The sequence below is a fragment of the Heliconius melpomene genome, chromosome 1 (assembly GCF_056956725.1).
Source record: "Heliconius melpomene rosina isolate 202511_hmr_F chromosome 1, ASM5695672v1, whole genome shotgun sequence".
Lineage (NCBI taxonomy): Eukaryota > Metazoa > Arthropoda > Insecta > Lepidoptera > Nymphalidae > Heliconius > Heliconius melpomene.
In genome coordinates this window covers 5,483,264-5,502,803 of record NC_140389.1, presented here as the reverse complement: position 1 = coordinate 5,502,803, position 19,540 = coordinate 5,483,264, and the positions used below count along the sequence as shown (strand labels likewise).

Genomic DNA, 19,540 nt, shown 5'->3' with positions numbered 1-19,540 from the left:
ATATTGCTAAATGACCAGAAATTGAACAATCATCCTCTGAATGGGAATGTAATCCACAACCACCATACATCACTAAAACACTGTGCCATGACCTCCTCCTGAAATCGCGTCACCTCTATCTTTAAGTACTTGAACTTGTTAGCACCTCCGCCGACAGCTTCCCGCGGCGTTTGATAGCGAGTTAACAGAACGCTGAAGTAAATAAACACTTTCGCATACTGTAGCGAAGGTATTTTTTGTGTTATTGAGAAGTAGATCATACTAAATTTCTATATAATTTTTTATTAGTATATAAATGCAAGTAATGGTTAAAGGACCAAATCTTAGTAACAGGAAGCGGAAAATATAAATACAATATACTCATTTCTTCGCTTAATCAATAACCATTCATAATCGCAAGTCACCAATTATTTAGTAAATATCCGTTTAAAATTTGAGGGATTTTCCATGCAATGTTTACAAAACAAGAGACGACGCCTTCTCAAAACGACGAGAAACTGAGAAAGAACTGACAGAAGTAAATTTCTTCAATAAATTCTAAAAAAACGAGTACACCGTGTTCTATTAAACTTGAAATGATGTAATATTTTTTTCTTTTTGAACGTAGCAGATTAGGACGTACGGAACATAGATTTCACTAATTTCAAATGCATTAAAAACGAAATAAATAATATGTCGAATTTTAATTGTACTAGCCATAATACCTTCTACATAGGTACTTATTTTGCCAAGGCCAACTATTACATATATTAAATATTTTTTACAGCAAACTAACTCGATGATTTCAAAGTCATCCAAATTTTTCGAGTAATTTAAATGGAAATTGATTAACAATATTCCATTAAAAAAGTAATAAGTTAAAAACAGTCTACTCTTAGTTAAAAGAGTTTTTAAGCTTTAAAATATAGACTCAATTATAAGAAATATATAAAATAATAAGGAGGAAAATAAGAGTAAACACTTCTAAATCTATATCGGTGGTGGTTCTATTGACGTCATTGTTATACAGGGAATCCGACTAACTTGGAGAAACTATGAGCAACGCCGAGATATTGTATGGACACCTACGTAATTGTTTATAATTATGAAGGCCTGAAAAAGCTCTTACGAAATTCGTCTTTCGGGAAGTACAGGTGCGAAATTTTTTTTTTATTTTATCTTTAGCTAGTGTTCAGATTATATACACGATAATATATAATAACTATAAATGTATATAAAAAAGAAAATTCTGATGTAGGGTGAAGGGTTGGTACTGTATGCCATAAAACAAGTCTCCCAGTACGGCAAAAGTGGCATCCACAAAATTTGTCCATACTAACTATATAGCTAACATATATTAAGATAACTTTTATTTGTTAAAGTGTAATTTATTATTATTAAACTTAATTTGTATTACTTTTAATATATCAACTTATTTGCAGTCAGTGTGTTCCTAGAAATAGATATATAGACAACCCAAGATCGTCTACCTTGGCGCCGGAAGGCAAAAGACATGGAAGAAGAAGAAATAGTTTCCTAGAAATAGATCGCATTAAACTTCATAATAATATAGTAAACATTGACAACAATTTTGTTGAATGAATTAGAAAAATCTAATCTTCAAGAACCGGGAGTACTTTTAATAGTTTTATCTGATCCATATTGCAACTTCAATTTCGCTTTCCCAAATCACCGTCTACAGTACCTACTAGTATCACAAACCAGAGAAAAAGAAATGCAAATTAAATAACACAAAGTATTTAAACGTGTAAGTCAATTTACAGATCGCCGGCAGGTAGAAGGTGGTGTAAAAGGGCCACGTGCTACAGCGCACGTAACCATCTTAACTTAATAGCTCTTATTCAATGAGACAAGTCTCATATCTAGCTTGTGGTAAGTTATAATTATTGAATATTTTAAACTTTCGCTAAATAAATTGTCAATAATTATTATGTAGACTTGTTTAATATCATCGATTTGGTTTTAAAGTGAATACATAATAACTTTTTTTAACTTCACGCTGTATCCCGCGAGAAAGCCTAAGACATTCCAATCTCCACGTATTTTTCTTACTAAAACAATGAAACGCAAAAAATATATATTATTTCCCCGTCAGACGCTATGCCGATGCGCCATGACTGCCTCTAATAACTTTCATATGCAATATAAATATTTCCATATGAAAGAAAGTGCAGCAATGCATTTTGATATCACTGTCTCAATGGGTCTCATACGTGGAAAAGCATAAAATAGAGTACCAAGATGTACGACGCGGGACCATAATACATGCGTAAGACAAAATGGGAAATATTTACTCTTCATTTGTGGATTTTATTGTAAACCTAGAAGTGCATTTCTACATGTTGTATATTGCGTGTTTTTGTAGCTTCACGCTGTATCCCGCACATAGAAAAGTAGGGCAGAGACCTGGGAAACCAGCTTTCACTCTGTCCTCATTTTCTGGAAGTATTGCGTACTAGTAAAAACGCCGAAAAATGCATACAATTTTACATATACAAACAAATTATTTTACAGCTTAATAAAATGTTAAACATGACAGTAAAATTTATAATAGAAAACCCTTGAGATTTACGAGTATTTGGTGCCACGGCCGCTGCTATAGAGGTCGCAGAGTCAACTCCTGTTCGCGACAAATGTTTATATTCGACATGCCAACGTTTATTTTATATATTTAATAATTTTCAGACTTATTTATTCGAGTTATTTCTTTGTACTTGTTATAATACCTTATATTCCACGAGTGTCGTGCTCAGATTAATTCATGCCAAGGCATCAGCTATCTGCTATCTCTCTAATGAGCCATTGAGGACGTTTCTGTTCAATTGGAAGCCAATTGCAATGTCGAAACACTTAGAGCGTAACAACTGATAGTTGCGTTTTATTTATATTAAATTTTAAGATTTTATGATAAGCTATTATGAAATCTGATGATGTTATTTTCTATAGGAATTAAAAATATCGTTGAAAATCTGAGTTTATCGAAAAACTCGCATGGTTAAGACATATTTAGTAAAGTAAAAAACGTAATAAAATATTTAAAAAACGTATTAAAAACTACATATAGATAATTATTTTAAGTATCTAATTTACTTTTAAATTATTTATAATAAATTTAATAACATGCTCTTGGTAAGTTCAGCAACAATGTACCACTGATATTACAGATACGAATCCACCAAAAGAATGTGTATAAAAAGCAATCAGTCATATTTATAAAGCAAGACAGAGTAGTAAGAGAGGCAGCGGGAGATCTTGCCTGAATTGAACTTGAGAAGACTGTATCAATGACACTGGAAATTGCTGACAGTAGACGAGGTGAAAGAGATATGTAGAGACCACAGCATTTGGGACTTCGTTCTCACTGGCTATCCCTTAAAGTTAAAAAAACCAGTTATAGTAAAACAAAACAAACTATAACATATAAAAGAGACACAAAGGTCACCGAGTGAGGAAGAACATCTGAGCCAATTAGAAACGCACCTTTTACGTTGATATAATAGCATTACCGTGCGTTCGCAATCTTAGCGCAGCGAGTTGCAAGACACCGTCACCGTCGTGTAGAGGTACTTACTAGTACGTAATGTTTTTGTTCTTATGCGTCTTGTATTACGTAAATGTAGACTAATTATTAAATCGATAACATTTCTTTATGGTTGGTACTAGTTGGTTTGTCGTAACTTACAAGTGTTGTCTTATATTAGACTAGCTTTTACCTTTAGCCTTTCTCGATAAACAGACCAAAATATAAATCATTTTTTTAATTGAAGCCCCAAAATCAAAACTTCACAATCTTCAATCGTAGAGCAGATTCAATAATAAAATTAAGGGTTTATATTGTCTTGATGGAAGCTTATTCAAGAAGTATAAATTTTCTAAAGTTAATTAATACTTCTTATATTTAAACATCACGCAGGATGAAGACAACACAAGAAATAACTCCTTGTTAGCCAAGTCGTTTACGTTTAAACAAAATGAACGAAGATATTGATTGTAAGTTCGATTTCCATTCAAGATAAATATTTTATGGTGAAAAAGATTTATCATAAATCTTGTAAAATTTGGTTTGTCAATTTATAAATTTCGAAAGAAAATCATTGCAATTTTTGTAATAACAAATTTTGTTGCATATTCGGTTAGACATTGACAGTTTTTATAAGTACCTACATATGAATTTAAAATTAGATATTTCTCTAAATAATTCTATACGTCTAAATATTATATATCAGTATTGATACTAAATAAAACCTAGCTATCTATATACAATATCACACCACCTATAATCAATAATTCCAGGTCCTGAACCAACCAACAATGCGAGCCAATTAGTCATATAAACAATCTAGTCTAACAAAACAATAAGAGAACAATACTGGGACGGACAATGACGGTATGAGGAAAACAACAAAATGATGTCACGGACTCCTTTCGATGGTTTATATATTAATATAATTACAAATTTTAATATATAATATTATATTTTAAATATAACCAAATTTTCCATCGTGTCGGTCAGTTCTGAAAAATTACTTATTTTACAGTACGTTTTATCCTACCAATTTTAGTTAAACAAACAAAAAAGTCACCATTCCTAATAATTACAGAACGATTGACGTAATAATAATTAAACGTTTTTCTTCAAGTTTTTCTAAATAAGAATAGATAATTGCTTCCCTTAAGTAATATAAGGGAATGTCATTAACATTGTAGACGTAAGTGAATTATTTTGTAGCGAATAACATGAATATACTGGCGCTATTGTAATTACGTTGGTGGCGCAGTGGCATATGTATTCATGTTTTTTTCTTCCTGATTAGGCACATATGTGGTCAAAAGTTTGCGGCAATTAATACATTAAGATACCGTAAATCCGACGGTTTCCATAGGCGCGGGTTCTAGTAAATTTCAGAACGTACGCGAAAAGCATAATTAACTTAAATATTTTTTGAATGAAACAAGCAATAAAGCTTCAAAAGTAATTATTATATTAACATAAAATCGTAATTGTTTTATATAAATTTGTACGAATTTAATGTTAGTTAAAGGCTAATTTACATGTCTAGGTGAGACTTGAAAAATATATCCAAGCTCTGCATTGCGAATAAAGGAATGAAGTTACTATAATTAATAATAATTTAAATCTTACATAGTAAACACATATCAGAACATTAAAACCGCTAGAAACAGGAAATATAATAAATTATCTAACAAGTACCTACACTAGTATACAAATATCAAAAGCCGTAATATATCAAAATTAAATAGCACTTGCGTACAAGGTTTCATCTTCATATTAACTGCGTTAAACAAATTAATTTCAAATCGCCCAAAGGTTAAACAAATTTAGAAGATTCAGATGTTTCCTTAGATTAGCAAATGTAAATATTGGTCACAAAGTAGGTAACCTTGTGAGTTTAGTAATACAATGCAAAGACAATTAATTACATTGAAGTTCAATTCAAATTCAAAATATGATTATTTATTCAAACAGACTTCTACAAGCTCTTTTGAATCGTCGAATGAACAGGTCGCTACCACCGGCTTCGAAGACAGATCCGGGTGAGAAGAGCCGGCATGAAACTCGACAGATGCTCTTTCCAATATAGGGGTTACAATTTTATCGCTTAGTACAATAATATATCCTGCATGAAATTCAAATGATCTTAATTAAAAACTTTTTATAGCATTTTTGTCGCATAGCATTAAGAAAAACATTTTTATAAACTTCTTAATTATTTTTTGCTTCACGCTGTATATCACTTTGAGCAGTATATAGATGGAACCTCGTTTTAAGAGACTTGGTTCACCTTTTGCCCTATTTTCTAAACATTGGGAGCTTACTGGAGGAACTTAACGCCGCGCCCGGTTATGTTACCAGAACGAGGAATGAAAATAGCTCAATCTCCTGACTGGGAATCGAACCCACAAACGTCGCGTTTATAGATGACCTCTGTATATGCAACTTTACAAGATATTAGAATAATATGAACTAATTTACTAGCACACGGTATACAGCCTGTAGCTTAAAAAATATCTTGTCAATACATCTAGTCATCATCAAAAAGCTTCCTCTCTTATCTCAAAAATCATCGAGCAAGTGTTTCCCACTAATAGGTTAGGCAATAATTAATTGTATTGTGATATTTCTGGTGTTTATGGGACCGTGACGTCGGTGTAATGTTTATTTTCACTATTCGTGCCAATGTCTTCACGTGCCTCACTCACTGCTATGGTCGCTTTGTTATAGATTGTCATGTTGTAGGAGGGGCTTGTTACATGGATCTCAATTTAATCTTACATATTTTGAATGGTAGATAAGAAGAAGTTTATAATATATCTATACACCTTGTTCATTTAGACATGGACATACCTGATAATTTAAAAGCAGACGAGTAACGTGGCGTTGTATCTATCCCCATGCACAAGCTAAAAAATAAAAATAATTCTTTCCCACGAGTGGGAATCGAACCCACAATTGTCATGTGTCAATCTCCTCATAAAATGTTTTCAAAATAAACATTCTATCCAGATGAATTCTCGCTTCACGGAGTATCCCGCATATAGCAAGATATGTTACCTACTTAATAATAAAATTCGGCACCGTATTAAGTGGCGGTACTCAACGCCGCACTTAAGTTTGTTACCAAACACAATTTAACATTACAAAGTCAGCCTATAACAAAAAAAAAGCTACAAACGCCTACAGGTATCTACAGTAACATAAACAAGAAAAAGCATCACGTATAACATATCAAATATTAAAGGAAAAATGTTCAACGTTTCTCATGTCCCACATTCCATAAATAATTCAACACTATATAAATCATGGTGTAACCGGGATTCGAAGCCGGGACAGGCAACGGACGGACAGCGGCGCGACCCGGTCAACTATTTACAACTGATTTATTTGTTATCTGTTGTATATTTAGTGGGTATTAAATGTTTGACGATTGAAATCAATTACCAACAGGATCGCTCAAGATTGCCGGAAGAAACACACGCGACTATAAAATGTGTCTGAAACGGTGAATCATTCCGTGCGAAAATAAATTATTTTAAGTAGATATTGATCCACTCGTTTTTCCTCTTTACTCTCTATTGGTTGAAGTAAGTTAACTTAATAAGAGATAGAAAAATCTTTTCAAATATAAAGAAGTTTATAAATAGGAATCAAACCTATAATCATTATGTATACCGTTAGACTAACTGTCTGCACGAATGAGACTTTATCCCGCATAACGGATTAGGTACAAGGCAATTTGTTTTTCAATTTTCCGCCCAATTTTCGAGACATTGAGTGTTAAATGAACGTCACAATTAGTCTATCAAAGCAGAGAAATGAAAATTAAATCTAAATATAATATCTCGCGATAGGGGATCGCGGTTACAGCCTGCCAGACTGTTCCACTGAACCACGACAGACTTAAAAATCGTGACAATCATAATTTTATAAGAATACTTAATACGTTATGCACTGACGTCAATTACAATGTTCACCCAAAAAACTCATACGCTTGTATAAATATGGTTATAATCTTGATACGTTTTATGAGTATTTAAATACAGAAACTTTAAACAAAGCCGTCTTAATACGGCTATCAGCGAGTGCTCGAGCTTTACGAGGCCGTGTGCGATCTTTATGAGAAAAGTAAAAATAAATGGAGGAAATTAATCATTTATTATTATATATCTTAATCTTTTAATTTATAGTAGACTTATATTGATAATATTTTTTATATAAAACTAGCGACCCTCTTGCGGCTTCGCCCGCTTTAACTACTGGATTATTCATGTAATGTATGTTTGCAAAGCACTTAAGATAATGTGAAAATTAATTAAACCCTAATGCAACCCGCATTTTTGTAGTTTCAATAAGGATTTTCCAATTGTTTTACACAGCAAGGATTTTTTAGTAGGTACCGTAATTTTAAATCTGTGCTACTAATCTTTTTAAGTACTTATTAAAATATATTTAAATGACAATTTTTAGATAGTTAAATGACTATTTTTAAACGGAAGAAATTATAAACAAAAACTTATCTACTAATAACTACTAAAAAAAACGTGAAACCAAATATATCGCGCTTAAATAATACATTCAACTCCAATTATCCAATACGTGCAAACGCATCTAACTAAATCTTCGTTGCTTTAGAGGCACCCGGGTTTTTTTTTTCGAGCTTGTGGTTAATGCTGAAGGGGGTATTCTGTCCCTGATGAAAAGCAAGCACGACGTGGCTGCCTGTGAGGAAAATTAAATAGAATGCATCGGCCGGGAATCGAACCCGGGCCGCCCGCGTGGCAGCCGAGCATTCAACCACTAAACCACCGATGCGTGTAAGGCAGGCGGCCGCGGCGGACGCATGGCGAGTGGCGAGCCGTTTCGCAGCAAGGATTTTTTTGATATTGTAACAACTTCTAAAGTACTCATTAAAATGAAAAACAGTAAAAGACAGTTTTGGTCTACATTAAATGGCCAACGTAACTAATGTACTTATTTATATGCTGAGAGTAAGGGATAAGTGAAACTTGAGTAACATACAACAATTAAATGCGTTTTTCTGTAAAACTATTCGCAATTTCGAAATATTGTAAATAGCAAATTTTATGTTCGTTTAACGTAGAAAATTAATAAAATATTTTAAAGGGTAAGGATTAATATCATTATGGAAAAATAACCCTCACAATAAAAAATATATTGAAATTATTATTTTTAGACAGAAAAATGATCACTACGCGTTATTCTTAAAAGATACGAATATGCTCTCGCGGACTTTTTTGTAGATCTTATTAAGAGGAACAATACTCCAGTACATTTTTTTCATGTAGTACTTACCATTCGAGCAGCGCATGCGCGAAAGTGTCTCAACGGGTAGGACTTTATACACATTTATCGTATTTATGCTAATTTACATAAGAATGTACAAATAATAAACTATATATAAACTTTCTACGAAAAACACCCGACTTAATGGTGAAGACCGCATTAAAATCCGTTGGGTGGTTTAGAAGAAGAAGAGTTAGAAACAACAGACAGACACGAAAAGCGACTTTGTTTTATAAGATATAGGAAAATCATTTTAGAACTTATCGAAAGAACGTGAAGATTATGGGTATTATTATAGGTTGTTATTAAGCTTCTTATACGAAGGACGCCCTGCCAATACTGAAAATAAGCCTAAAGCTCCAAAAAAATAATAAATAATTGTATTGTATTATATTATATCCTTTAATATATATTTTAATTATTTTATTACATATTAATTATTTAAAATTACTTCAATCTTTAAAAATATTTAATGCTAATAACAAATCTATAAATAGTTTTAACAGTACCTAATCTAAAAGAGATAACAAATAACATTAAAATAATAATAATATAATAAGAAAAAAACATCAATCACACTGAGAACAATTCGCGATAACCAACTGGCGGCGCGCCAACAAACGCAACTCGTAACTGATTTCGTAATAACAAACAAATTACTTTGATATTTCCATGAATGAATTTAGATGAAAAAAATGATATATTTAACATATTGCGGTTTCCTACTGCGTACGAAAATAGAGAACAAAGAGTGCGGAAGATGTTACAATTACAATAATTGCATTCTTGTGTATCGTTTCAAAAATACGTAAATTTAAAAGCTTAGATTGTAAAATACTCAAAAATTATGACACAATACATAAATTGTAAAAGATTTCGAAATAAATTGCAGTAATTTCGTTTCATTTCAATCACAATATAGTAAATAAATTAAATCAAATCAGCGTGAAGCTGACAGCAGGATAGGCAGAGGAAACTTAGATTAAGATACTCCGTTCCCCACTTTCTGCCGAATTCTGGAGGCATTGCGTGTTGAGTGGCGGAATTCAACGCCGCCCTTTGATTGGACACCAGAGCGAAGAAATGGAAATATAAATTTTAAATAAATATTTCATTTCCTCGAGTGGGATCAAACCCACAACCAAAATCTCATATCTCATAATTGACTCAGTGTCACATATTTAAGTGTTAAATAAAATCAAGTATGAACTTTAACAAAATAAATATCAGTAAAAAAAATACTTAAAACATCCTATAGGCACACGTATACCATAAAAACTGGGAACAGCTGACAGCTATCACAAAGTCAAATCTCGTCTCGTGACCGCGGCAGGTGCATAACTGCATACTGCATTGAACACTTACTTAATACTAAATAATGAGATTTTAAATATGTTTTAAAGTAACTGCCACTAATAAAATATTTTTAAATAAAATTATTAAAATTTTCATATTGTCTGTATGTTTATATACTTTATTTTTAAAACTAACTTAAAATTTAACACTCGAGTAAGATGATTTTAATTACTTTTATAATTATATGAATTTAACATAAACCCGCTTTTAAATGCCATTTTTTTTCGAACACTAATATACCTTATAAATAAATTTCACCTTTAATTACCGAGTAAAGAAGAAAAGAACGGAACGACATTCCTCAATATACAAAACGCAACATAAGCGCGCCAATTAACGAGTCGTATGTTTTCCAAAAACAGTATGCAGTAGGAAACAGGTGCGAACGTATAAAGATAAAATTGACTAAACCTCGGCAGATGGCGGGATTGCCATCTGCGGGGTATCTGCCATGATACCTATACATCGATACGTTAATACTTTTTTTTCTCTATTCTCTGCCTTTAAAAGAACTAATATACTATTGAGTTTCTTGTTGACTCTTTATAAGAGAACCAATGGTAATTTAGTTACAGCACTTCCTACATAGGAGTGTAGGCAAAGGCCTAGTGTTAAGTCACACCGTTCCCTACTTTTAACGATTTTGAGATATTAGGTGACATTAGGCGGTGAGTGGCGGAACTCAACTCCGAGCTCCGTCTATCAGAGCAGGGAAATGAAAATAAAAATGATCATCCCCCCGAATGCGGTAAGAAGCCACTTTTGTTACGCTTAGTCTAACGCTAGCGCTGTATTTGGCGAATAATAATATGTGGTATTAAATAATTTAAATAAACATGCAAAAGCGCATATAAAAACCCAATTAAATTTAAAATATTTTAATGATAGTTATTTTCTTATGTTTTTCGTTCTTTTAAAACAATGAAACGCGGCCTAACAAGGTGAGTCGGTAATTTAGTGCTGTACGAGTACACTGAACTCGTTTGGCGATACTTTATTTATAAGTCGACCGACATCTCGCTATTGCCCATGGTCGACTTGTATTTCTTTGACAGTTGTCACGGGTTCAATGTTGGAATATATAAGATTATTTTCTGACCTATTAATTTCATTTTATTTGAGATGTAGAATGACGAGAAAAAGAGCCTTCCTTCCTCCTTTCTTCTGCCCCTATTACTATATGCGGATTACAGGGTGAAACAAACAAAACTTTTTTCTCTCATTTAGTTGCATGTCTATAAAAAAACTAATTTCAAATCAATCAATACCATTGATGTACCTAGTAAATATATATCGACTATGTTTTCTTTCACAATAATAATATAAATAACAAACACTTTCTAGAGCAATAATTAGTACTGCAAGTGTGAACGCTACGGTAACGTATACTAATGAGCAGCTGCCCTTTGTGCAAAGGTTTTAGAACTTATAACGTTGCACAATATTGTTACTTTCAACTCTATATTTCACAAAACTGTGATATTTAAATAACTGTAGGTCCACGGGAAGTATCCTATAGGTATATACAATATAAAATACATAAATGCTCGTACTTTTGATCGCGTTGACTTAGAAGATTGATTGATTTTTTATAATTTCAGCTTGAAACCTCCACGCAATCTCGAGATAAATGTTCTTAACAGACGGACAACAAAGTGATCCTATAAGAATTTCGTTTCAAATTTTTGAGATACGGAACCTTAATATTTCATAATTTTTATAGACTTTGATGTAAGATATTTTTTATAAAACATAACATAGAATAAACTTTATATTTTTTAATTTACATTAACAGAAATTACAAAAACACCGCTTAGTGCGATGCTGAATGTATAACCTAATTGAATAAAAGGATTATCCTGCATTCACTATACCAGATATATAAAATTTAAATAATATTTCGCAAAGGTAATTTTTCATCTAGTATATTAGTATATAACACATATTTTACAAAGCTAACAGTACAAAAACTATAACAAATATTAACTGCCCTAGCCTACTAGTACTAGCCCTAGCCTAGGTCTAGTAGTCTAGGTATCTAATACTATCAAAGGTCACCACTTTCCCGCGTCACAACTCATACGCATTGCGCAGGTGTACTGATATAATCATTATGTATGGAAATTAGAAACAGTATGTCGTTCATTATGTATATTATTTATGTTTACTTACCCTTCCGGCATGATTAGTTTATGTGTTAGCTAATTGTGAGGTCCTAGGTTTCATTATTATATTTTATTTTTATGAATGTATGAAAGAACGTTTAAAACGATCACTGTAGCTAGATTTAAAAGTAATTTTATAAAATTACATATCGTTGTTAAAAATTGTCTGCTTTAAGCCTCGATGCAGATAAAATATCAGTACCTACGTAAGTTTAATATTTAAATCCCTTTTCAATAGCAGAATAACTTGCCCTTGTCGTCCTAGTGGAATTTAAATTTAAAATAATATTTTAGTTGATATTAATCCGTATTATTAAATGTGTATTATACATAACACTCCTTTAACCGTAAACAAGATAACATAAGCTAACTTTAAAGTTATACGCATAGCGCCAGCTGTGAACGCCTTTGATATAATATTTAGATCAAGCAACGCCATCTAGCGTCGAATAGATGCATCATTTAATTTACAACTACTAATATCGTTTTAGTGTCGGCATATAATCGTAGATGTCTATAGCGTTAATTTAGTTGAAAAAAATGTTAGCTGTTTAACAATAAAATTAGGAGTAAATAGGATTATTTTTTTATTCTACTTAGTATCATTTTAGTGTATAATAAAAACTTACCATGTTTTACTAACTTTGTATGATAATTGAAGTCATAAAATGAAGGCACTTACCTGAAAGAAAACAAAAGAAATATTAATATTTGGAAAATATAAGTATATCATTAATATATATCAAAAAAATAACGTGTCCATTCATTCATCACCTGTTTGAAACTAAAATACAATTATCTAGCTGCAGTATGTTTTAAGAACCAAATTAATGAACAAAAAAAAATACTTTATTGTATACTTCATGCAAAAGAAAACACAAAAGACTCATATAAAAGTAAATAATACAGTAGGCGGCCTTAAGCTAGAAGCAATATGTAAATAAATATAATTTATAATTTGAATTTTAAAATAAAACTTTCCACAAAGCTGATTTTGTCATACGATTTCATTAAGTAAATGTCTCGTCTTCATTTTTGAACTGTTACATAAATTTCTTTAAAACAAAATATTCCAATGAAAAATAACAACAGTTAATAAACATACCTAAATAAACTGTACACCGAAACCGATAACGAGCGTTCATACTTGTCACCAAAAATAACATTACAGACTTCGCTATTCACATATTACTTAACTTTCTTGTTTCAACATAAATTCTACCAAAAACAACATAAAATAAAACAATTTTTATGAAATCCTGGAAAAAAGCTTAAACCATTCAATTTGTTATCTTAAAAAACTACCTGTTAATCACAGCACTATTCAAACACAACTGAACAGTGGAATCACAAGGACAATAGACGATGAAACAAAAGACTTCAACATAATAGACTAGAATTAAAGTCCAGATAGACAGACTGAGATATGATATAACAGGTTGGTACAGTCTGGACGTTTGCTTCTGTTAGCTTAGAGATGATAGATTGGGTTTGGGATTGCGATCTTTCATAGAGAAATCCCCTGAGATACGGTTTATGATCTAGATTTCAGAAATGGCAATATGAAATTGGAATTTATCTGTCAAATTGAACTAGCAGTAGAGGTAGATTTATTTTCTATTTGTCAAAGTAATTTGACATATACATGAAATGAATATTTAAATTATTATTCTAGTCGATGAATTCCTAGTAATAAGACAAATCGCGACGTGAAAATTCTACGAAAAGTGGGGAACGTAGTAGATTACGCACCTCTACTCCTGTCAACCCTGCGATATACAGAATAGGCTAAAAAATAGTAAAATCCATGTCATCAATACACATAAGACTGTTGGTATATGGTATATTATGTCAATCGTCCACACGAGGCCAAGCTGACAAAAGCTTTAATTAAGGCGTCGCCGTCGCTCCACTGGACAGAGAACGCCTTTCAACACAATTAACGAGGAAATCTATTGAATTCGCGTTGATTTTTAATCTTCATTCTTCATCTTCACCTTTCCACTGAGGTGGATAAATGACGAATGTCAAATGTTACAGCTATTCTAATAATATGTTTTTTATTGTTGAGTTTTTTGAGTAATTTCTTTATTTTCTGCTAGATATTGGTTTTTGTATGAGATAGGCAGAGAATAGCACCTATCTGGACTATACGAAACTTATCAGTTCTGTTTGTGAACTTTGTAAGTACTATTTAATTTATTTTTCTTCGATGTTACTTAAAACAGAACAAGTTTAGGCTGACCTATTCAATATGTCATATCCATCAATGGACGACAAATGGAGAACGTAGTCACTACTTTCCAGCTTTTCCTATACCGTAAAAGGCGATAGATGTGCAATAATATAATATTACTTTTCACTTTAAACAAAATACAATATCCTTAGCAATTATATGTTTAAATAAACATCGGTATAGTATTACTTTCAATTAAAATATTTACAAATGCATGCATTAGCAGCAGTATCGCGGCACACATTCTTCCTGTTGTACAGGGCCGGCTTATTGTAATTATTAGATATAAAGAAAACAAAAAGAATATAATATTAAGAATACAATTTATATAAAATAATTTTCAGTTTAACTTATGTCAAGAGACGTATCTTTTATTTGCATTTCTATTTCTTTCTCCTATTTATCTACAGGGTAGAATGTGATGTTGTGTCGAGCCAGGTTAAAAATTGTTGGATATGACTCTAAACTGAACTCCAAGAAAATATATTTTCAATACGAGTCCTTTACCTAAACGAGTATATACTAATATACAATATACAATATAAGTCATGACCGGGCCACGTCTTTGGCCCCAAGGGGGGTTGGATTCAAACTTGATCAGATCAAGTGAGGAGAATGACTTACACTAACTTACTACTTTACCACCGTACAATTTGCTACAATAAAAAATAAAATTAAAAAAAACTTAAAATCCACATCTGTGTATAAAACAACATACTGTAGTCCATCGCTCGCACTCCATATATAACGGCGTTTCTACGTTAAGAAGAAATAACGAACGGGTGTTTACGTTTACATAATTTCCTTATACAAATGTACGTGCAATCTAGGCTTTTAAAACCAACACGCTAATGAGATTTAAAAGTGTTACGATCAACACTGATTAAATCGGTTAAGCAATGTTTTCTTAAATATCAGATCTTATTTTTTATCTTCACGCTTTATCCTTTACGGGGAAGTCATAGAGAACAGAGCTGGATCTCTTCACACGTACCATCTTTTTACATTCACCATTGACCATCAATTAAAATGTATTTCAATGGTAATGCCACAATATATAAAGAATCAAGCAATTCTCTAAGAGATGGCGAGTCTCAGGCCAAAATCCTGTCACATAGTTATACAAAGAACGTAGGCATTCAATTAGCACTGGACGGTGAGTAATGCTGGTAAATTTATAATATGGTTAGCATATCCTCAAATATTTATCATGTTTATGTTTAGATTCGAACATAATTGACGTAAAATATCTTCCGTTTTTTATTGAGGTATTTTCACTATTGTAAGCTTAATATTTCTAAAAAAATAATGCTTTACGTTTCATACATATTTTAAGGTAGGCAAGGGGAACTTAGCATGAAAACACTCACAATTCCAGAAATTGATATTATTGTATGTATTGTGAAATGCATATTTACCATCGATTGATTGATTTCTTGATATATGGCGTTTCGAGCGTGCCAGTTGAGCACAATTCATTTCGCCAATGTCACGTTGTATGGAAAAATATTTACCATCTTAACAAAAATATGACATATGAGATTAATGATAAAACCCAACCTTAAATCTCAATGATAATAAAAAATATATACCACAATATATTTCACGAGCTAATAATAAAACCATCTTTAATTAAAATCAGTGATTGACCTTTAACCGTTGAACTGAACAGCACTAGACCTAAAATAACCTTCCAGTACACCCTCGGTGCGAGAGGGCGCCTACGCAGGGCGGCGCCCACGATATTGAATTGTGCCACACAAAGCGGAAGCTAACAAATTGTCGATATACGAGTAGGTACGTTATCTATTTACGTCTAAGTGTGATTTGTTGTTTCTTAAACAATTTTTAACCTTTATATTTATGCACTTAGCACCTTTATATTCATACACTTTGTGTATCAGAGCGGCGAATTGGAAATAATTTAATTATTCCCCCGAGTGAGAATCGAACCAACAATAGTTGCGTTTACAGACAGACGCTGTCACACCACGTGTTTGACACCAATACAATATTTTAATACTTCTCCATTTCAAACAAACAATAAACACTGTGTTTTATTATTTATTTTTTAAACAAAAATATATCCAGGTAGGTTTAAATAGACTTTATTATACGCACAAGTATAAATTCAGTTTGATACTAACATTGCCTATATTAAAACGGTCAAGAGTTCATTTAATTTATAGAAATATTATATTCATCTGTTCTTTTTACAAGTAATTTCGTTATAATCTTTATCGTGTTACTAAAAACAAATATAGAATTTTCTATCAAGCTCAGTTACGAAAGGCACTCGTAAATTTTATTGGAAATTATTGCCCTCTTCAAGTGAAGATACCTAAGTAGGAATTGGACGTAATGATACCTTTTAATTTGTTTGTTACAGAGATACATATTTGATGTTTTCAAGTATTCTTCTAGACTTTTAGTATCATATAACAAATATAATATTTCGAATACAATTTTAGGTAAAGACAAATAGGGTGTTTTTTCACACGCTGCGATGCAAGCGCCATTCAAGTAGAGTAACTCAACTTATTTACCTTCGTGTGTTTACCGACTTTTCGACATGACTGACACAAAGAAACTTAACGTCACGCTTGTCAATCAGACCTCAGACAAATAAAATTATAATTAATTCTACTAGCTATACCCAAAACGTACGGCATGTTAGAAATGCATGCACTAGATCAAACCAACAGTGGCTATAAATCAAAAGCGTCTATTTAGTTAACGCGGCCATAAACAAGACGCTTCACGTATTGTTGCCAAATTCATTAAAATCGGCGTTCCTGAGAGCAGCGTGTTTGTGTTGCGTGAAATTATCTCTTACTTCAACTTTATACCAACTATTAACTATTGATTTATAACTAATACCATTGGAATGCAGTGTAAAATATAGATAATGGGACCTAAAGATCCCGAATTTGTAATTTTGAACCTCATATAATATGTACTCGTATAATAATTTAAGAGTAATTTAAGGATAGACTATACATAGATTGTACATTTGCTAAGATTCTAAAGACATAAAATCCCTTAATCAAAATTACCAAATGAAACCTTAATACAAAGCAACACACAAAAACGCGAGATCGATTCATTTTTAGAAACCCGAGATTAAATGGTTAAAGCTTCATTAGTAAAATAATCACACTTTACATAACCAAACACACATCACAGTTTCGATTCCCGACTGAGACAAACACTATAATAACCACCTGTTTGCAATTTATCAGCTGTGAGACTCCTCAAGAGTCTCTTGATACTGCGACGCCGGCGCACGCCGCAGCTCTCCTCACCGCTCATACCGCCATTGTCACTTCACTTACCTACACTTTACACTTGTAGGTTCACTTTAACACTTTACACTTGGTGTTTGTTATATCTTTGATATATTTAATGTAACTTTGACGCTGTTTTGTTGTAATTTACAGTAATTTCAGCTTATTCTTGAGAAATATGGTAAATTGACTTTATGACATGATCAATGTTATTAAAATATAATCTGTAAGTCTTAACACTAGATTCTCTCTGTCTACCCTGCTTTATGCGGGATAAGGGGTGAAGCTAAAAAGTAGAAATTTATGTATACGTGGTTAAATATACTAAATGAACATATCTTGTTTCCAAAGCGAGGTAATGAAAAGAATCCACTATACCGAGTGGGAATCGAACCCGCAACCACCAAGTTTACTGTCAGACGCTGTGCCACTGTACCACGATGACAAAACAAACAACATTAAAATTCCACGAACTCTTTAAAACAACGCCAAAATCACTACATAACTGTAGGGGAACCGTAACACTATACTCTACTAAATTATCTGTCAGTTAGACGTGATTATGTGACGTTAGGGTTATGCAAATAACAATCACGGGGGATTTCGTAGATTACCTGATATTTAGGCCAAAATATACTTTAATTATAGGTACAATAAAGTCGCTTATATAATGTATGTACCCAAATGTTCCCATATATTTAAACCCATATTGGTTGCAATGCTGGTGGTGTTGGGGGCCAATATTCATAATCGATACAAATGTACGAGTAATTGCCGTGTGTTTTTATAGCTACATACATGCCGTTTTCCCATAGCAGAGAAGACAGAGAGATCGAAGTGTCACTTCACCGTTCTCTGTTCTTTCTCCGGTTTTGTCTCAAAACTTATTAATTATATATGCCTTATTTAATATACATATAGAGGTTATAAATAATAAGTTACATTTTAAATACCTAAAACAAAAAATCATATTATTTAATGACGTAGCAGAGTTGATTCATTAATCATAGTACCCAAGTACTCACTGTAAACAACTAATGACAAAATCAATAATGCATATTATAATGAGTACGCACCTACCTACAACCATCAAAGGACTAAATGGACTAGAAACCCCAATGACATGGGTTGTAAGTTGTAAACGTTTATATTCGCAGCTTTGGTAGTGAATAGTCACTAATATTTTTTCAATTATAATACTAAAAACACTTGGTCTGCAACGTTTTTTAATGACTAGTTAGATGAAGATGAAACGGTTAAGCAAATAATAATTTCAAAAATAAATCAAAATTTACGAATATAACTTGTCTTCTGATTTATTAATAGACAAATTATGTATCGTTTTGTTTTACCCATGCAATTTATTGGTCATTTACCTAAAACTTATAATGTGTAGGTTGAATCACTTCACTTGCAACGCAATGTATATTTTATTTTAGCTTCACGCTTTATCCCTACCAGGGTAGTCAGAGAAAACGGAGAGCCAAATGCTGCGGTCTCCGCATACCTCTTTCGCCTCATCCACTGTTGCATACTATTCTCTTTTAAATATTACTAACGATTGTATATATATCCATGTAGGTGCTACGAAATATCAATAAAGTGACATTGTGAACCTTGTCCTATCGCGAAAAACACGATGCAAAAACATAGTTTAATTGCTTTTATATGT

General features: G+C 32.1%; 1 protein-coding gene across 5 annotated transcripts in view; it reads right to left on the bottom strand.

Moving 5' to 3' along the window:
• RhoGEF2 (Rho guanine nucleotide exchange factor 2) overlaps positions 1 to 19,540 on the bottom strand; it is a 170,353-nt gene that overhangs the window by 69,695 nt on the left and 81,118 nt on the right. The gene's annotated exons all lie outside the window — the stretch shown is intronic.